Source organism: Ambystoma mexicanum, chromosome 7p (assembly GCF_040938575.1).
Source record: "Ambystoma mexicanum isolate Mex_15411 chromosome 7p, UKY_AmexF1_1, whole genome shotgun sequence".
NCBI lineage: Eukaryota > Metazoa > Chordata > Amphibia > Caudata > Ambystomatidae > Ambystoma > Ambystoma mexicanum.
Window position 1 is genome coordinate 927,111,578 of NC_090939.1, and position 21,743 is coordinate 927,133,320.

At 46.1% G+C, this 21,743-nt stretch overlaps 1 protein-coding gene across 5 annotated transcripts in view; it reads right to left on the reverse strand.

Moving 5' to 3' along the window:
- Positions 1–21,743, reverse strand: part of LOC138526453 (uncharacterized) — a 577,404-nt gene that overhangs the window by 126,551 nt on the left and 429,110 nt on the right. The window lies entirely within an intron of this gene.

The following is a 21,743-nucleotide window of genomic DNA, read 5'->3' on the forward strand; positions in this document are numbered from 1 at the left end:
AAGCCCTACATGAATCAACATCAGTCAAAATAAGGTTGAACAAAGATGGTGTTCTTTCTGAAGCTATTCCAACGAAAAAGGGAGTGAAGCAAGGCTGCCCTTTAGCAGCGGCACTCTTCAAATTATACATTGCAGACGTGTCAGAAGCATTAACAATTACCCATTGCTTTCCCCCCAAACTCAATGGCACTCCTGTAAGCTACCTGATTTACGCCGACGACCTTGTCCTAGTTGACAAAACGCAAATAGGGCTACAGAGGCTACTAAATGCATTGAACAGCTATATGATGGATCACGACCTAAAAATTAATGTTGACAAAACAAAAATTCTGAAATTAGGTCATTGCGAGAGCCAGAAAAACAAGAAATTCAAATGGATTCTAAACAATGTGCCGATTGAAGAAGTGACCTCAATCCGATACTTGGGTATTCCATTCTCTATGTCCATAAGAGAATGGAGCTGGGTGTCCGAACTTGAAAAAAGAATAAAAACCTTGTCCCTTCAAGGTGCAAAGATACATTCACAATATGGAAAATTCTCCCTGATTCCAATACGAATCTTCTACCAACAAAAGGTGATACCATCCTTGACGTTTGGCGCAGAGACAGGCTGGAACATCGACTACAGGATCTGGTCTAAATTTGAGGGCTTATTCTGGCGTCGCGTGTTAAGACTACCTAAATACCTGTCAGTATCAGTAATTCGCCATGAATTGGGACTCGAACCAATGTACGGAGCTGTCATCTGGAAATCAATGAACTTACTACGGAAGATGTCGTTGGAGAAGGTTGAGCCAGCATTTAAATTGTTCAAATCACAAAAAAACTTAAATTCAATCACCTTACAAGAAGTATGGGCCGAAAAAATAAAATCAATTATGCAAGCTGCACATATTAACATGGAGATGTTGATAGAACGACCCCAAAACGCAAAAAAAAAACTGAGACGTCATCTATGGATTGCCAACATGGAAAAACTCAATGAATTAAAGACTGCAATAGACCTGAGCATGATTCCGAACAAATTAGACTGCTTACCAAAATATCTTAGCACATTTCCGTCTCGCCATCACAGAGATGGCTTTCTGCGTCTAAGAACAAACCTCCATAAAACCAGACAAATGTGCTTTCTCCGACACATCGACAACGTAAAAGACCCCTCATGTAGGTTCTGTGGAAATCACTCAGAATCATTAAAACATCTTCTGACTGATTGTCATTCATTGATGGACATAAGATCTCTCCATCTACTTAAGTTCGCCCCTCAAACCGATTGTATGGAAGATCTGTGGCTGAAAATTTTAAGCGGGTCCTCAGTTCACTTGACTTGTGCAGTTATAAATTTTCTGGAGCAAATCATGAAATCATGAACCAAGGAGCTGGCAAATTCCAGACGTCACCGTAATTGCAAAAGTGAAGCGATTGAGGAAGAAAGTTGTAATAAAAGTTTGTAAGAAACTAGAAATTGCAAAAAAAAAAAAAAAAAAAAAAAAAAAAAAAAATAATAATAATATATGTCATCAGTCACGTCTTGATAGGTAGCAGTATTAGTCTTTGTTGCGTCCAGACTGGCTCTTTTGGAGTCTGGCTGCTTGTTAGCTGCTTCGCCTTGAGGGGGCCCATGGAGGTTGGTAAATTGATCTGGGTGTTGATCAAAATAATTAACAAAACTAGACGTTCTCCTCATGACCCTATCAAACTGTTCCGGGGTCAATTGGGAGGAACTTGGCAACACTCAGTGAACAGGTGCAGGCAGAGGCTCTGGAGCAGGGGGCTGTGTGTGATGCATTGCCCCTGAAAGGGTGTCTTTAGCGGCAGAATAATCCCTATTCTTTGAACTTTGTGATTTTGAGGCTCAGGGCATCGAGGATTTTGAGTTTTGCAACGTCTTTGCCTTGAGCAGGGTGGCAGAGACGAACAAGTTACTTACCAACTGTAACGTTCTTTCGATTGGATGTTCCTCCCACGTATTCCTCATCTTGTGATATTCCCTTATCGCCAGCTTCGCTGCTTCGGAAAAAATGTTCGGCAGAGGGTGCTGTGCTCGAGCTCGTGGCGTCGATTGTCCCTCGACGGGCCACGTTCCCTGTCGACATCACTGTTGGTATAAATAGCTCGAGCGACGCCCCTTGGCTTCAGTTCTGTTTTTTCGAGGAAATACCCGTGGAACATCCAGGCGTGTCCTGTGACTGATAGGCCCATCGTGAGAGGAAAGTGTAAGAAAACGTAAACTGTACTGCGGGGTAGGCTGGGAGGGTCGATGAGGAATACGTGGGAGGAAAATCCAATCAAAAGAACGTTACAGTTGGTAAGTAACTTGTTCTTCAAATGGATTGTGTCCTCCCACGTATTCCTCATCTTGTGATAGACTCCCATAGCAGTGATCAATTTGGAGGTGGGAGTGCTAGTTATTGTTTTCATGGACAGAATGAATTACCGCTCTGGCAAATAAACCTTCATTGGAGGAGGAAGCATCAAAGTAGTAATTTTTGATGAAGGTATGCATTGATGCCCATGTTGCAGCCGAGCAAATGTCTTTTGCAGGGACTCCCCTCTTCAAAGCCACAGAAGTAGCCATTCCTCTAGTGGAGTGAGCTCGTAGCCCATCCGGTGGGTCTTTTCCTGCTAATCTGTAGCATTCCAAGATAGCCAGAATGATCCAGCTGGATATAGTTTGTTTTGTCACCGCTAACCCCAATTTCTGACCTGTATAACCCACAAAGAGTTGGTCATCTTGACGTAATTTTGCCATTCTTGAAATGTAAAAACTGAGGGCCCTTTTGGGGTCCAGTCTATGCAATCTCTCCTCTTCTTTGCCCAAATGAGGAGGAGGATAGAATGTTGGTAAAATATTTTTTTGTGACAAATGGAAGTCAGAAACTACTTTCGGTAAGAAAGATGGTTTAACCTTAAGAACTACCTTGTCCTTGTAAAAGATGGTACATGGAGGTTTACATGAGAGAGCCTGTAGTTCACTAACCCTGCGGGTTGATGTTAATGCCACAAGGAGGACAGTTTTTAGTGTTAAAAGCCTCAATGGACAGTGCAGAGGCTTAAATGGTATACAAGTTAGGAATTTAAGAACGAAGTTTAAATCCCCAGTTGGGACATGAAACGCTACTGGTGGATATACATTGGTAAATCCTTTCAGGAACGGAATGATTAATGGAATTTTAAAGTAAGAAACCTCTTCCGAGGAGCGCTTAAAAATGGACAGCACAGCAAGATATCCTTTAATTGTTCCGATCTGGAGCCCCAGATTGGCTAGATGTAACAGGAAAGAAAGCACCATTGGGGTGCCACATTGAAAAGGCTCCACATCCTTATCTTTGCACCAGTTACTGAACTTGTTCCAACGACACCGGTACAAGGATTTCGTTGCTGGCCTTCTGACCGAAAGCAAAATCTCCATCACGTCATCCGGAAGATCCCAATCCTTGTATCTCAACCTCTAAGAAACCATGCGTGAAGATTGAGTGTCTTGACCTCTGGATGGAGAACCCAACCTTCCTCTTGCGAGAGAAGATCCTCTCTTTGCGGAAGAAGTATTGGAGGGCAGATGGACATGTCCAGAAAGGTCCTGGTACCACGTCCTCCTGGCCCAATCCGGGGCAATTAAGATCATGGTTTTCATGAACTTTCTCAACCTCCTGATTACTTGAGGAATCACGGGGACTGGAGGAAACGCGTACAGTAGGGGAAAATCCCAGTGCACCAAAACGCGACTCCTAGAGCTCCTCTCGGGGGAAATTCCCTTGAGCAATACTGTTCGCACTGCCGGTTTACCGTGGCCGCGAACAGATCCACTTGAGGGGTTCCCCAAAGGGTGAAGATCTCCAGAAGGACTTCCTGAGCTAGCTCCCACTCGTGGGAGACTGTGCTCTGCCTGCTCAGAGCGTCTGCCGCTGTGTTCTGCTCTCTGGCTAGTTGAACTGCAGACACAGACAGAGAGATTCCTTCTCGCATTGCCCAGAACCAGAGCTGCATTGCTTCTCTGCACAGTGGAAGTGATCCTACGCCTCCTCTTTTGTTGAGGTAGTACATGGCCACTGTGTTGTCCGTCATTATCAGGACATTCTTTCCCTGTACAGAGGGCAGAAAGGCCTTCAGCGCTAGTCTGATTGCCCTCAGCTCCAATAGATTGATGTGTAGTTTGGACTCCGATGGAGACCAACGTCCGTTGATTGTCAGATCGTTGGTGTGTGCTCCCCACCCCGTGAGTGAGGCGTCCGTTACTACTGTTATCTCGGCCATGGTTGCCAAAAAGATTCTCCCTTGAGGATGTTGTTGTTGCAAGCCCACCATAGTAGATCCCAAGCAACTGCGCTCGGCACTTGCAGAAGATCTGACATACTCCCCGAGAACTGGGACCACTGAGTTCTGAGGGCCCAATGAAGGGATCTCATTCTTAGTCTGGCCTCTGGCACAAGAAAAATGCAGGATGCCATGAGGCCGAGCAACCTCAGAAAATAGAAGGCCGGCAGATGCTGGGCTTTCTGGAATTTTGTTACTATCTGCTGAATGTGGTGAGCTCTTACCTCAGGAGGCTAGGCTTTGCCCGAGGAAGTGTCCAAGACTGCTCCGATAAACCGGGGTTTTTGGGATGGTATCATGTGGGACTTGAAATTGAGGGAGAAGCCCAGATTGTGAAGGAAGTGACAGGTGATCGACAGATGTTCTTGAGCTTGTTCGGGAGAACATGCTCTGATCAACCAGTCGTCCAGGTAGGAGTCTCCTGAGACTCGCTGCCAAAACCGCCATCAACTTGGTGAAAATCCTCGGGGCGGAGGTCAGGCCGAATGGTAGAACTGGAAACTGATAGTGAGAACCGCCAACCGCGAACCTTAGGTACTTTCTGTGCTTGAGATGTATTGGCACATGAAAGTTAGCCTCCTGAAGGTCCAATGATACCAACCAGTCTTGAAGTTGGAAAGCCTGAAGGATCTGAGAAAGTGTTACCATCTTGAACTTGTCCTTCCTGAGGAACTTGTTCAAGTTTCTTAAGTCCAAGATGGGTCTCAATCCTTCATCCTTCTGTGGGATGAGAAAGTAAGAGGAGTACCAACCCTTGTTCCTCTCCGCCGAAGGTACATGGTCTATTGCACCTTTCTCCAGCAGGGTTAATATTTCCTGTGAAAGGAGCGGGTCTGGAATTTTGGCAGAGTTGGCACCCGGTGGATGATCGTGAGGCCTTTTTAGAAAAGGAAGGCAGTAACCTTGAGCTACTGTTTCCAGTGCCCAAGCATCTGAAGTAGTGCCCCGCCATTCTTTCAGATGCTGAGAGATTCTGCCTCCCACTGGTGTTTTGTATGATGAGGCCTCAGGGTGATTTGGAGGCGGCTGCAGGATCGGCTGAGGGTAAAGATGCCGTCCTGAAGATGGCTTTGTAGTCTTTCCTCGTCCACCACGAGTGACATTTCTTTTGCCCCTTTGAAAGGCCTGTCCTCTTCCTCTACCAAAAGAAGAGTAGTATCGAAAAGGATGACCCCTCCAAGAAGATGAGGCTGAATAGGGTTTCTGAGGCTGTCGCATGGAGGCACTAAGGGATTTAGCTGCTGCTTTTGAGGTCTGTAGTTTTTCTAGGCTCTCATTAGCCTTACTACCAAACAACCTCGAGCCATCAAAGGGCATGTTGAGAAGCCTGGCCTGTACATCTGGTGCAAACCCCGACTTTCTCAACCACGCTAATCTGCATAGCACTGTGCTTGATGCCATGGATCTGCTAATACTATCAGCAGTATCCAGTCCAGACTGGAGACATTCCCCCATTGCCTCCTTCCCGTCTTTGACTATATTCAGGAAGCCTTCCCTTTCCTCGCCTTCCGGAATATGTTCAGCCGCCGCCAAAATGCATTCCCACAGGGTATGTGTGAACCTGGCCAGGGTACAGGTGACATTGGTTGACTTCAAGGCCATACTACCCGAAGTAAAAACCTTACGGTTCCAAGCATCAACCTTCTTATCCTCCCTATCCGGAGGTATGGTTGGGTATGCCGTTTGTCTCGAAGTAGTTGCAGCCTGAATAACCAGACTTTCTGGAGTGGGGTGTCTATTCAGGTACTCAGGATCAGAAGAAGAAGTTCTATACTTCTTTGGAAAATTGCTGTTAATCGCAGCAATGTTATCAGTGGTTACCCAGTTCTTTTCCACTGTCCTCTGAAGTGCCCTATGGAAAGGGAGAATTGGATCTTTCTGGGGACCCCGAACTATTATGTCTGTCATATCATCCTGTTCAAAAGTGGGTGAGGCTCTTCCCCAGCCCATGTATTGTACCACTCTGTTAATCAAACTCCTGTACCCTGAATATGCATGCTCTGCAGGATCAGGTCTAGCAAACTCCAATTCAGGTGATGTGTCAATGCCACTAGCAGAATGTAGAGTCTCACAGGGGTCTCTCATCTTAGATTCAGGGTCTATAAGTTCCTCTGGAACCTGTCTAGTGCCATATTGCACTCCAAAAGGAGAGATATCCTCATCCTCCGAGCCAGTTTCTTCAAAAATAGAAGACACAGACTTACAAAAGTCTGACTTTGGTAAGGGTGTAAACCTCCTCTCTTCCTCTTGATTTTTTTGTCGAAGGAATGGAGGGTTTCTTCGAAGGTGTCGAAGGACTCTTCGACGAACTCGATGAAGTCTTCGACAAAGGCATCGAAGATACTTTATAACATCCGAAGTGGTCTTTTTGCAGAGAGGTAGATTCATCCTAGAAGCCAATTCGTGGTCCACAGTTTCCTACGGCCCCGCTATCAATGTATGCCCTAACTGCGTGCATATGTGATGGCTGCCTTGGATCAATAAGGACCATTGGTATGATTAGGTGCGAGGTCTGAGTGTCCTTCTTTAAGCTCGGCAAGCGGACCTCTACACTTTTCGGGCATGGTCGTTTCCCAAATCAGGCTCTGTTTGATTTCTATCAGCAACTCCCAACTACTTTCTTGGATGGTTTTATAGGGCAATCCCGTAGAAAATGTCCTGAGGCCCCACAGTACAGACACAACTGCATCTGTCGTCTCCTTTCTCTTTCTTTTTGAGTTAAGGGTCCCTTAACCCCCCCGATCTGCATTGGTTCTGATGCATCTCTTCCTTTGGGAGTAACATTGGGTTTAACCAATACCCGATTCTCGAACTTAGCTCGATCAGCTTTTCTATTCTGAAGTCGGTGGTCTAGCTGGACCACTAAGTTTATATATTCTGCGCAATCCTGAGGTGGGTTCACAACTTGGGCCAAAACATCTTTGAGTTCACCCCGAAGTCCACGATGAAATAATGTAATTCGCTTTACCTCTGGCCATCCGGTTTCCACCACCAACCTATTGAAGGTTGCGATATAAGTTAGCAGGTCCTGGTTTCCTTGTCGTAGGGAAAGAAGTTCGTTATCCAGGGCCTGTCCCTGTGAATGTCTGGCGAATAATCTTTCAATGCTCAATTGAAAACCTTGAAAATCCCGGAGAAGAGGGTCATCCTGGTTGACTAATGGAATTGACCAATCCGCTGCGCTGCCACTAAGGTATGACAGTACAAAGGCTACTTTGGCTGGGTCGTTTGGAAAAGATCCTTGTCTGCATAAAAAGTGCAAGCGGCATTGGTTCATGAACACGGCAAACCTTTTCGGGTCCCCAGCAAAGCGTTCGGGTGGAGCTAAAGGAATGCTCCCTGGTAGAACCACTTGCACAGGGCTGCTCGATGAAACGGGGGTTGAATTCCCCCCAAGTCCAGGTAGTGGTGTTTGCCCAGCTTGGTTTTGCAGCAGTTGTCTGGCAAGGTCATCAGTGCGCTCCTTTGACACAATCAGTTCTCTCCTGAGGGCATTAGTTTCTTGGCACGCGGAGTGCAGTTCTGCCCTAAGTTCTCCTAACAATTGGGCTAGTTGGTCGGTTTCTGAGGTCTCCATTACGCCTGGGTGGGGATTTGTGGATAGGCTTTGCGTTCTGTTACGCTCACCTGGTTCCCACAGAGGCGTCGATCGGACCCGGACAGCTGCGGTCTCCACCAACGTGATGCGTAGTGAAGAGATGACAGTCTGGACTGGCCCGCCTAATCTTGTCTGCTGGACTCGTAGAAGTATTCTCCTGCAAGTGGAGAAAGGGAATTAGCCACCCGTGGACTTTAGTGATGGCCCCCCAATAGTTCTCGTTCTCCCCACTAATCACCTCCGATATCCCCTTTGGTAACCTCACCTTATGTTTTTAAATGATGAGCTCTCCATCCTGCATGGCATGCAGGGTTGCGTAGATACCAGTTACTTCACTGGGTTGAAGGTACTGGAGGAGTTCCGGAGGAATATTGACTCCAGTGTCTATAAAGTTCAAAGAGTTCAATATGTCTGATTTTCACTCTTGTTCCATTCCCTCGTTAGGTTGCAGCTGGGTCCAAAAGAATATTGCCTTGAGGCAGCTGATGGCATTCAGGTAAGAGTCTGTATTACCAAACACTGTCCGGTAAAAGTTGCATGAGTTTAACTTGCTGTTTTCTCTCCCTTTATAGGTGCGGCATAGTAAGATGCGGCAAATTAAAGGATAATACCTCAGGTGGTAAAGCAGGTAAGCCTATGGTGGCAAAGAGATTGACTTTGTCGGTTTTCTCAGCTCACCTTGTTATTCCTTTTGTTTTCCCCCCAGGTGCTGGGTTTCGACGAAGAAAATGATGGAGGTAGCGCTGAGTCGAAAGATGCGGTGGACTGGTGAGTATAATACGGCGCTGCTGCTGGCGAAGCGATGCGTGCTGAAATAATGTCCTTTCCAGGCTCGGAGATGTGCTGGGTCCGGAATCAGGTAAGAAATCAAATAATATCCGTGATCTAACCTCTCCTCCTTTCTTTTCCTTTTGTCTAGGAGCTCTGGATTCGAGGCAGGCGTGGCAGAAGACTGGATGCTGACTTGCAGACACGGTGAGTGTCACGCTGCTGGATGCAGAATAACGCAAAGCATGGGCTGCTGTTCGGGCGTGGTTTAAATAGCCTGCAAAGTAGTCCCAGGTAAGAAGTTCCCCAGAACCACACCAAAGGAAACAAATAGTCCCTATAATAAAATAGTCCCATGCAGGCCTCACGTTGGCTTGGACTCATTTGCAGCATGGTCTGCATAAGGTAAGTAAAGTCTATGAGCCTGGCGCTTATGGCGCCAGGACTGATTTCTATGATGAGCCAGCCGGGGCTGTTGGGGTTTTAATGAGTATCTGGATGCCTGGTCCCGGGGCTGATGGACTCGATCCGGATGCCCGGGGGTTGGCATCATGACAGCACTTCCAATTTCTGCCTGAATATCTGTATCCCTGGTTAGGATTTTCCAATGTTTGATCATGATATTTTTCAGTAAGTACGATTGTTGCGAGAATGTGCTGATGAATCTCATAGATGCTGGTTCAACATCTCTTGTTTTCGGAATTAGAAGATCCTCTACATTTCAAAGGCCACCTTCATAACAGCTTTCGGTTACTTTCTATCTTTTAACCTTTCAGCTGTGTAACATAATATTTTTATGATTTCATTTTCTTCTGAGCAGTTTCTATGTAACCTAATACATTCACCATATGGATACTTCATTTTAATTGATTCAGATATGAGCGCTATTAACATGAAGCACTGCATTTGTACTTGTCTTTTTTCTATGTTTTGTACTGTGAATTTCACTATTTTCAATGTACACCTCAGTGTCCAAATACACTATTTGTGTTTCACTATGCTGTTTGGTGAATTTCAAACCACTGGGGTTGCTATTTATCTTTTACCTAAATTCCTTCCACTGTTGTGTTTGGCCTTCCCATACAATAAGCAAGTCATCCATATACTTACACCATATTATTGTCTTCTCTGTACATTGCTTAAATTCCTCCGAGTTTAAGATTTCTGTCTCCCCTAAGCCCATTGTTAGGTTGGCATATGCAGGGGCACACATAGTCCCCATTGCAGTGCCACATATTTGGGTAACATATTTGTTATTGAACAAAAAGGGGTTGTGTTCCAGGCAGAATTTTAGTATCTCCAATATCATGTTGGAAAGGTCTCTACAGTTTATGGATTTCATCGATAGTGTTCTATCGCCTTTATTCCCCAAGTCATGTTCTTTACTTGTGTAAAGTGAGATCATGTCTAGAGTTGTTAGTATGTGTGCACTTTTCCATGGAATGGTTGTAATTTTTTCAGAAAATCCATTGTGTTTCTTATAAATGACGGAAGAGCCACCACAATAGGAAAAAGGAAACCATCTATGAAAATCGAGGTTTTTTTTCCAAGAGTGAACCTATAGACAAGAACATAGGTCTTCCTGGTGGTTTATTTACTCTTATATGCACTTTTGGTGTAAAATAGATTATTATTATTAGTAGCGCGCGCCAAACCGTTAGTTGGCTGGGCACCGGAGAGCAGGTAATACACATTACAGGGTTATCACAGGCAACAATAGAAAACATAGGTTTGGCATGAATCATATTAAGCATATTTACAGACATAAGATATTTACAGATACATTGTTCCCGGCGGTACATAATCAGTAAAATTTACATGTGCAATCTTATTCACATACGTAATTTGCAAATCAAGTACATTAGATTTATTTACAGGAGCATATTGTATAAGGATGATACTGTAAGCAGATGCACAAAGGAGTGCTTTACAGAGGTAACAACAGAAAAGATATACAGCTGGGTGGAGGATACAGAAGGGCACAGATGAGCGGTACAGCTGTACAGAGTGGCGGGGAGGAAAGGGGCGGACGGCGACTAGCGAGCCAGGTGGCGAGGGGTGGAGTTACTGGGTATTTGACCTTAAGATATTGTAATTCATCCCATTCTAGAAGGCCCCTCTCATGCCATAATTGCAGCTTCAAATGATATCCTTCCTTGTGTTTTGGTATGGGATTTTCAGACTTCATATATTTTTCCTTGTCTTTCAATTGGTGCAATGCTTCTTGGATGTAATCCTTAGTATCCATTAGTACTATATCGCCTCCTTTATCCAAGGGTTTTAGGACTATAGTATCATCAGCCCTCAGATTATTGATGGCTTGCCACTGCCCACTTGCCAAATTATTTTGCTGGTGATTGTATCTGGTAAAATCTATCTTCTTTAGATCCTCTATCAGCAGATCTTTAAATATATCCAAGTGTACACAAACAGACATCATAGGATTGAATTTGGACTTCGGTTTATGGCAGCTCCCATCTGGAATATCCGTAGGGATGCCAAATCTTTGCAGATCATCTTCTTCTCAACCTTTGTTGGTGAATATCTCTGTATTTGTAGTGACATCCAAATTTTCAATCCTAATCAAAGCCGGAAAACTTTTTCCACCAATTTATTTGGTTTAATATTTTCCACTTGACGTCTCTTCTTTCTCTTTTTGATTTGCATGTAATTGTATTAGTTTGATCTTTTCATTATTGATGGAAAGCCATTCTAGTCTGTACATTGTCCAGATTAGTTTTAGGACAAACATTGATCCCTCTCTTAAGTACTGTACTCTCTATTCCTGTCAATATTCTACTTGATAGATTAATTATTTACGGGTCTTCATTAATTTGTTCATCTTGCGTTTCTGTTTCCCACACTGTGTTAATCAGACCTGAGGTGTCTGATATCTCTTTGATCTTACAACCTCTTCGTCCTCTACTCTTCCTCTTCATTCTCTAGATTTGTCTCGTCTGTTCCAGCCTTTCCCCATAGACCTTTTCCCATCTTTGTTTAATAGATGTATTTCTTCTAAAGAATTAAGCCTTATGGGGTTATCTTCTTTTGTTTCTGTCGTTGCAACTGATGAGGATTCAGCTCCATCATTTTCAGACTCTGGATATATTTCCTGTGTATTCCTTGGTGTTTGAGTATTTTGTTTTTCTGCATCAAAACGTTTAGCAAATGTATAGATTCTGCCAATTTCATGATCCATCTTGTAGCAAGAATTTTCTCTGTTTCATCACAATTATTTCAGTTTCATATGTATTCAAATTTAATTCCATTGCTTTCTTTTAAACTTTTGCCTTTCCATCTTTACCTGTGTATACCACTTTTTCTATTTATATATATTTAGCATTTGTTTATCTTCATAGTTGTGTTTAGTTTAGATTTTCTGTATAGTTTAGGTTGTACTGCAGTAGTAAAACACAGATGCCTTTAAGAGCTATGGAGCAAACAGACTCCATAGTATAGGTCGAATACAAAGAATAGAGTTCCAAAAGACAGAGCCCATACGAATGAATGAGGGGAAAAAGCCTACACTCATTCAGGATTAAAAGCAAAAGGTCCAGCAGACCAGCAAAAAGTACTGGGGGTCACACTAGGAGAAGGGATGAAGCACAATAATAATACATCTCCCTAACAATACCACACACCTTTATGCAGTTATATTGTGCGCATGTTGCAAGCTCTACATTTCACCTGTGTTGGGAATTTCCTGTGACAACAGAAGATGTGGTAGGAAGTACTCTGCAATGATGGAATGACTGCTGTGCAAGAAAGAAGGGGAACTGGTCTATAAATGGAGTGCACACCAGCTGTAATTGTGCACTAATGCTCACAGTAGTGGGTTATTTACTAAAATGTGTTTCGGGCACAAACTGTGCATATTGGAAAACTGTGGAAGAACAATATTTTGGAAATTAAACAAGGCCTTTAACTTTAGTTCTGAACACATAAATCCTATAGCTCTCACGTGATGTAGTGAGGTCCCAGGACCCAGGGAGCCATTGGAGAGATTTTAGTGCTGAAGAGATGCGGTCCCTGGGCTTGAGGCCAATGAAAAGTCTAGTAGTCCTGTTCTGGATTTGTTGAAGAGGGCAGAAGGGAGGAAAGAGGCAGATTAAGAAAGAGGCTGTTAGAGTAGTCCAGCCTGAAGAGAACCAGAGCTCTGAAGACCTTGATTTTCTGGGAGAAGGGGAAGAAAGGGAGAATGCCTCTGAGGAGGTGAAGCCGAAAATTAGATTTCTTGACAAGATCAGGGATATGAGGTGAGAAGGAGAGAGAGAGGAGTCAATGATGACACCAAGGTTTTTTGCCTCACATTAGGGTGAGGGGGCCCAAGGAGGGCGGCCAGAGAGTAGGTGGAAAGGAGGGGGCAGGAGTCCCAATGAGAAGGAGCTCAGTCTTACTGGTATTAAGGCAGAGATTTTTAGCATCACACCTTGTCTGAATAGGAGTCAGACAGTCTGGAATGTGAGAGGAAGTGGAGGAGGTAGAGGAGGGAAGCTTGAAGGAAAGCGTGTGTTGTCAGCATAACATTGGAAATGAGGAGAGAAGGTGGAGGTCAGGTGGGTGAGTGGGGCAAGGTAAATGTTGAACAGTCACGGCGAGAGGATAGAGCCCTGAGTGACGCCGCAAGTAGAGAGTGAGATAGAGGAGAGAAACAGGCCCAGTTGCACTTGGGAAGGCCGATTGAAGAGGAAAGAGATCAACCAATCCAGTACCCGTTCCGTGATGCGCAGGGTATGACATAGCCGATCTATGAGGGTAGAATGATTGACCGTGTCAAAGACAGAGGACAGATCAAGGTGGATGAGGATCGAAGGATAGCTGGAGTCAGGGTTTGAGAGCAAGTCATCACAGGTGTTAAGGAGAGCATTTTCTGTGTCTCTGGCTGCTCTGAAGCCAGACTGATGGTCGTGGAGACAGCCAACGGATTCAGTGTGATGGATTAGTTGGCAGATGATCAACTTCTCCAAGAGTTTGCCAAGAAGGGGTGGGAGAGATAGGGCGGTAGTTAGCCAGGCAGGAAGGATCTGCAGACCTTTATTGCATAAATATTACAATGGCAGTCCCAGTCTTACAGATAAGGGGTGTATCGGCCACTTTTACTCCCTAAAAAAAGGCAAAAACTTAAAAATAGGGTGTAAAAATAATCCCAACAAAAAATCAGAAACAGACACGTAGGACCTTGTGTTCCTGCTTTCACCCGCACAGCTCCATGGATATGTTTGGACCAGTAGTGCACATATTACCACAGGAAGAAACTAATATTATTACTGCCTGACTGGAAGAAGTAAACATGTATTCTTTTTCATGTCTATGAATAACTAGGAGCAAAGGAATAATTATTACAAAAACATGTACATTTTCTAGTTAACACATTTTTACCCGCTTACAAAATACTCCCATTGGGAATTGGACTTACATTTTTACTCCCTAAATAATCATTTTCACTACCAACTTTAAAAAACAGGGAGCAAAAAACTCACTTCAAAATCTTATCTGGAGCGAAGGTCTGACCTGTGTTACACATTTTGGTTCAAGTGAATGCAGACAGGCTGTGGCCAATAGATGATGATTAAGAAAGATGTACCCTAGTTGGCACCTGAATACATGGGTTCTTAGGGCTCACACCCCAATACTAATTAATATGCTGGAAATCAAAGAGCTGGTTCAACCTCACATGCAACTTTATAGGCTGAGGTCAGTCCAGTCAGACTTGCTGGAGGCAATCCAGAGAACAAGCAAAAAGGCTGTACCCGAGGTGAGGTGACTAGTTGTGTCTACACAAGCAGAAGAACAAGTTACTTACCAACTGGTAACGTTCTTTCGACTGGATGTTCCTCCAACGTATTCCACATCTTTGACATGTAATGTCCACAGCTGAGTAGTTCGGAAACTTTTTCGGCAGAGGGCGTTCTGTGTCGATGGTGTTGGGTTGATGTCCCTCGAAGGCCTCCGTCGAGGGGGACGTCACCGGATGTTATAAATAGAACGCACGGCGCCCGTAGCCTCAGTTTATGTTTTTTCCTCCATAACATGTGACATGTACATATCCAATGCCTGCTTGACTGCACATAGCCTTGCGGAAACGTAAGCTGCAATCGCATAGAAAATTCTCCAGAGGGGCAGGCTGGGAGGGCTATGTGGAATACGTTGGGAGGAAGATCCAGTTGAAAGAACGTTACCAGTTGGTAAGTAACTTGTTCTTCGAATGGATTGTGTCCTCCAACGTATTCCACATCATTGACAGACTCCCAAAGCAGTACCAGAAAATGGAGGAGGGAAAGAATTTAGAGTACCCAATCAGATGACTGAATACAGAACCGCCTTACCAAAGGCCATATCTTGACCATGAAGTGTATCAAGGGAGTAATGTTTAACAAAGGTAAGGATAGAAGCCCATGTGGCTGCATCACAAATATTCTGAATAGGAACTCCCCTCTGCAGGGCTGTGGAAGTAGCCATGCCCCTAGTGGAAATGAGCTTGCAACCCTTCAGGAGGGTCCTTGCCCGCCAAACGGTAACATTCAGTAATGGTGAGGATAATCCATCTAGACATGGTTTGTTTTCTAACAGCCTGGCCCACTCGGTGACCAGTATACCCCCACAAAGAGTTGATCATCCACTCTGACCCGGAACATCCTAGAAATATAAAAGCTCAGAGCTCTTCTAGAGTCCAACCCATGGAGTCGCTCCTCTTCCTTACCAGGATGAGGAGGAGGATAGAAAGAAGGAAGAACCACTTTCTGGCTCAAATGAAATTCAGACACTACCTTAGGTAGAAAGGATGGACATACCCTCAGTACAACCCTATCCTTGTGGAATACAGTAAAGGGCGGCTTCGATGAAAGTGCCTACAATTCACTCACTCTGCGAGCGGAAGTAACCGCAAACAAGAACACCGTCTTGAAAGACAATAACCGCAAAGGACAAGAGTGCAAAGATTCAAACAGAGCACCCATAAGGAATTTCAAAACCAAATTCAGATCCCAAACAGGCACCTGGAAAGGGGACAGCGGGAACACATTAGTGAGGCCTTTAAGAAATTGGGAAATCAAAGGAATCTTAAAGTATCAACATTCTTCAGATGAGCGCTTGAAGATAGACAGCACCGCCAGGTAACCTTTCATGGTACCCACTTGAAGGACCCTGTGGGCCAAAGAAAGCAAGAAAGACAAAACCATGGGAATGGAACACTGAAAAGGATCAACATTTTGTCCGCTGCACCAGTCACAGAACTTACGCCAACGGTACAGGGATTTTGTTGCTGGCCGCCTGGCCGAAAGCAACACCTCCATCACGTCATCCGGGAGGGTCCCAATCCTTATACCTCAACCTTTCAGATACCAAGAGTGAAGGTTGAGGGTCCTGACCTCTGGATGGAGAAATCGCCTGCGCGCCCCCCCCCCTGCTCGCGAGAGTGAGAGAGCAGATCCTCTTGGTAGGGAAGACGGTGTGGAGGGCAGATGGACATTTCTAGAAGGTCCAGGTACCACGTTCTCCTGGCCCAATCCGGAGCAATGAGGATCATGTGGGATCCGAACCTCCGTAACCTCCTTAACACCTGCGGAATTACGGGGACTGGAAGAAACGCATACAGCAGTGGGAATGACTAATCCACCACGAACGCGTCTCCCAAGGCTCCTCTCAGAGGAAATTCCCTTGAGCAGAACCTCTCCACTTCCGGTTGGCACTGGTGGCGAAGAGATCCAGTTGTGGGGATTCCCAAAGGGCGAAGATCTCCAGAAGGACTTCCAGAGCCAATTCCCACTTGTGAGAGATCGTTCTCTGCCTGCTCAGAGTGTCCGCCACTGCATTGTCTTCTCCGGCCAGATGAACTGCCGAGAGTGAAATTTCCTGCTGAAAGGACCTGAACAAGAGCTGCATTGCCTCTCTGCACAACGGGAGTGACCTCTACCCCCCTTTTCTGTTGTGGTAATGCATGGCCACTGTGTTGTCTGTCATGATCAGTACACTCTTCCCCTGCACAGATGGAAGAAAAGCCTTCAGGGCCATCCTTATGGCCTTTAGCTCTAACAGGTTGATATGGAGTATGGACTCCGACGGAGACCAACGACCGCTGCCGTTCAAGTCCTTGGCATGAGCTCCCCATCCTGTGAGGGAAGCGTCCGTCACTACAGTCACCTCCGGCCATGGTTGCCAAAACGGCTCCCCCTTCATCAGGTTCCCCTCATTGGCCCAACACAGAAGATCCTGGGAGACCGAGAGTGGAATGTGGACGGGATCGGACATCTTGCCCCAGAACTGCAACCACTGCATCTTGAGGACCCATTTCAGGGATCTCATACGCAGCCTGGCTTGTCACCAGAAAAATGCAGGTTGCCATGGGGCCGAGCAACCTTAAGAATTCGAAAGCCAGGAGACTCTGGGCATCATGTTGAAACTTGTTCACCATCTGCACAATGTGATGAACCCTTACCTTGGGAGGCGAGCACTTCCCTAAGGACGAGTCCAAAACACCCCCGATGTACTGGATCTGTTGGGAAGGTGTCAGATGCGACTTCTTGAAATTGAGGGAGAAGCCCAGCTTGTGGAGGGACCGGCAGGTGAGACCGAGGTGATCCAATGCTTGATCGGGATAGCGTGCACGGATCAGCCAGTCGTCCAGGTAGTGGTAGACGTGAATCCCCCCTCGGCTCGCTGCCACCATCAGCTTGTGTAGACCCTCAGGGCAGAGGTCAATTCGAATGGCAGGACACGAAACTGAAAGTGCAAGTCGCCAGCTACAAACCTCAGGTACTACCTGTGCTTGGGATGAATCAGCACATAAAAGTAAGCGTCCTGTAGGTCCAGAGACACCAACTAATCCTGAAGATGAAGGGCTTGGAGGACTTGAGAAAGAGTGACCATCTTGAACTTGTCCACCCTGAGAAGTTTGTTCAACCAACGCAAATCCAGGATGGGTCTAAATCCCCAGTCTTTCTTTGGAATCAGAAAATCTGGGGAATACCAACCCTTGTCACTTTCTGCCACAGGCACCAGTTCTATAGAGTCTTTCTCCAACAGGGTTAGGATTTCCTGCACAAGGGGCGGATCCAGAAGCTTCAAAGAGAGCTCCCCGGTGGATTGTCGTGAGGCCGCTTGAGAAAGGGAAGGCAATAGCCGTGGGCTATTGTATCCAGAACCCATGCATCCAAAGTAATGGCTCACCATTCTTCGAGATGCTGAGACAGTCTGCCCCCAACTGGCAAACCATGGGACTTGGCCTCATCACTGTTTTGGAGCGGCTGCGGCAGCGCCTGAAGGCAAAGAGGCAGCTGCCTGAGCGGCTTTGGCACCTCTATTTCCCCCGACCACGACAGGTACTTTCACGTTAACCACCTTGACTGGCGGCTCCTCTCGTTCTACCAAAGGAGGAGTACTAATGAAAAGAACCTCCCCTCCACTGCTGTCCCCTAGGACGAAAAGGCAGAGGTTGACGCACTGCGGCGCTCAAAGATTTCGGCCCAGCTTTCGAGGTCTGCAACCTCTCAAGGCTCTCGTCAGCTTCTCTGCCAAACAAATGGGCGCCATCAAATGGCATGTTCAAAAGATGGGCTTGCACATCCAGAGCAAAACCCGACTTCCGCAACCACGCAAACCTGCGTATAACGGTGCTCGCAGCCATGGACCGGCTAACACTGTCGGCCGTGTCCAAACCCGACTGAAGGGATTCACACATGGCATCCTTGCCATCCTGCACGAGAGCAAGGAACCCATCCCTTTCTTCTCCTTGGGAATATACTCAGCCGTCGGAGAAACACAGTTCCACAGAGTGTGTGAAAACCTTGTTAAGGCACAAGTGGAGTCGGCTGATTTCAACGCCATGCTCCCCGCAGAAAAAACCTTGCGAGCCCAACCCTCAAAGCATTTGTCCTCCCTAACAGGAGGGATGGTAGGGTATGCCACCTGCCTCGAAGTGGCCATAGCCGCCTGAACCACCAAACTCTTGGGAGTGGGGTGAGTGGATAAGTAGCTGAGGTCGCTAACGTAAGGGTGTTACTTCTTTGTCAATGATTTGTTAACAGCCGGAAGAGATTCCAGTGACTGCCAAGCAGCCGCCACCCTTTTCTGTAAGGTAAAATGAAAAGGTAACACCGGGTCAGAGGACGGACTTTGATCTAAAATGTCCATTAGATCATTTTGCACAAAAGCTTCAAGAGGACTGGACCATCCCAGATAACCCGTGACCCTAGCCATGAGCGGCCTATAGGACGACTCATCATAAGCCCCAGGCTCAGGCCTGCCAAATTCCACTTCCAGAGAAGTATCCAACCCACTGGCATCATGAAGAGTTTGCCTCAACTCCTTCAATTGACCGTCTCCAGAAAAGACAGGAGCCACATCAGGCTCAACAGGGTCCTCAAAGTCAGATCTTTCCTGTTCTTCATAAATGTCATGCAGAGGGAGGTAAAAACCTTGCCTCGGGACAGAAGAGGGCCTGGAGTCCACCACTGGCCTCACAGACTTAGAAGTAAGCTTCCTTGGAGGATCCACAGGATCAGGGATCTCCAATGGTAAATTTCGGGCAAAAATCCCTGGAGGCGTCGAGGGCGCCAAAGGCTTTGGCGTCGACGGCTCCGAGGGTTGATAAGAAGGCAAAGCCTCGATGTGCGAGTCCGACGGATACAGCGTCAATGCCGACCTCGAGCCCTTAGCAGGTTTCTGCGGTCTCGCTGGGGATGAGGACCGAGACCTGGAAGCACATCCCTTGCAACTATTCTGGGCCTTGTCCGAACAGGATCTCGAAGGCTACCGATGCGAGTCGCGTCGCGGACCGAAGGAGTGCGAGCCACGGTACAAGACCATTCCTTGCCAGCTTCCTTTGAAGGCGCAGACGGACCCGTGCCCTGCGATTGAAAAATGGCCAACATCTGCTCCTTAAAGACAGCCCACTCCTCTGGAGTCGAGGACTTCGTTGGGAATGCCACTTTCCTTGCTGCTCCATCCTCCGAGGAGGACGGGGAAGGCGACTGCGCTTCCTAGAATGCAACGACAAGGAAGACAGTTGGTGGGAATCACTCCGGGCCTGAGATCCCTGGGACTCCTCCCGACATGCAGAATCACCTCACGAATCGTCAGTGGACACCCCTTTGGACTTGGATTTACGGGATTTACTGGGTTTGGAACACCTACCTACCTGAAGCTTCCCCTTAAGCTCCCGCAAGGCCTTAGCAGTCAGCGACTGGCATTTGGAAAAGTCATCAGTGTCGTGACCCTGGCCCAAGCACCACAAACAAATGCAATGCGGGTCAGTGATCGACATTTTAGACTTGCAGTCCCGGCAAGTCTTGAAGCCAGACCGCGGAGTCGGAGGGGTTGACGAAGAAGACATCTTCACAAGGAATATCACCAGGCGCTCTGTCGCCGAAGCAAACACGTTTGCGGAAAAAACAGAACTGAGGCTACGGGCACTGTGCGTCCTATTTATAACATCTGGTGACATCGCCCTTGACGGAGGCCTTCGCGGGACATCGCCTCGACGCCATCTACGCAGGACGCCCTCTGCCGAAAGAGTTTCTGAACTACACAGCTGTGGACATAACATGTCAAAGATGTGGAATACGTTGGAAGACACAATCCATTCGAACCCTGCATATGCTACCAGTGCTGTGCAGCCGCAGGCAGCCTGGCAGGCAAGCAAAAATATAAATGAGTTCCCCTGAAAAGTCTTCTGTCTTGTATTAGGCCAATAGGGTACATCGCATTGAATAGGGACACCTCTGGTCCCGTACGCCTCACCTGGAAGAGAGCAGACCTAATATGTGTTTGGCAGCCGCTCTACATGGTGCATACGAGAAAAATAAGAATAAGTTTGCTCTCAACAAAGAGAACACGCTATTTTGTTCACCTGCATCTCCAAACCTGTGTGCACATCCTGTGATATCAATGATGCCGTGAAGCCAGTGCAGACAGACTTCTGAGTTAATTGCCTAGGTGTTCTATTTAATTTCAGACGTGTGCATGTGTGTAATTCTGTGGCGAATGTCACGGGCCAGCCTTTAAAAGAGGCTCTTTTCACCAAACATGTTCTGGTATGATGCCCTTTGGAATATTTGGAAAGGCTGACGTGGACTATAATGGCTCACAAATGTTTTTGGGTAGCTCAGAATTTTGTGCAAGTTAGTAAATATAAATGGCATGATGCATTGCTATGCATAGGATTGCAGTATTTTGGCATGTGAAATAAATTGCACTTGTTATGTGATGGCAGGACCTTATTAGATGATGTTGTATCTTGCTTGTGATGACTACATGCAGCTTCGGGGGCTTGTACTGGTGTATAATAGTTGGATTTTGGGATTTAAAGCAGCACTGATTGTAATATTGTATTGTATTGCAGTAGTCATTTATATAGCGCCTTTTCCCATTTGTATGGCCTTAACGCGCTTTGTGGTCCCCTTGTGCCCCCGGGGACCGAAATCCACGTATGGCAAAGTTCTCAGAGGAAGCTTAATATGTGTGTGTGCATTTGGACAGGATTAGGACATAGGAGGGCCGGCTAGTCTTTGGTAAACTACGCAAGAGGTCAGGCATTTGGACGGGTGCTGATGGCTGAACTTGCGTCTGTATCACTGGACCTTATATAGGATAATTATTCCTGGCTTTTAATACGTTATTTCTTGAGAAGAAAGCCGTACTTCAACCTTTAATTTGATGTATGATACCAGCAACTTGACACATGAGGTTATACCAGCCTTAACGTTACTATATCTGGATAATTAGGCTTTATCTGCAGAATTTTGGCATTTCTTTTTTTTAATTAATTTATTTCAATATGGCTTAATAAAATCTTTTGCAATTTAACATTAAACAAATAGAAATCCAACTCTCAATAATTAATGAACGTTCATTTGTAATCATTTAAGAAAAATGGGCCTCATTTCAACCTTGCCGGTATCCTGGCAGTAGAGCCACCAGGATACCGGCAAAGGCTGGAACCGTTTCCGGCACCCGGTCCGGCACGGGTGCTGGCGAAGCAGTGTAAATCCCCATTCATGGAGTCCCATGAGGGGATTTGCCGTCATTACAGCCACTGGCAATGCCGGTGGCAGTAACAAGCGCTTTT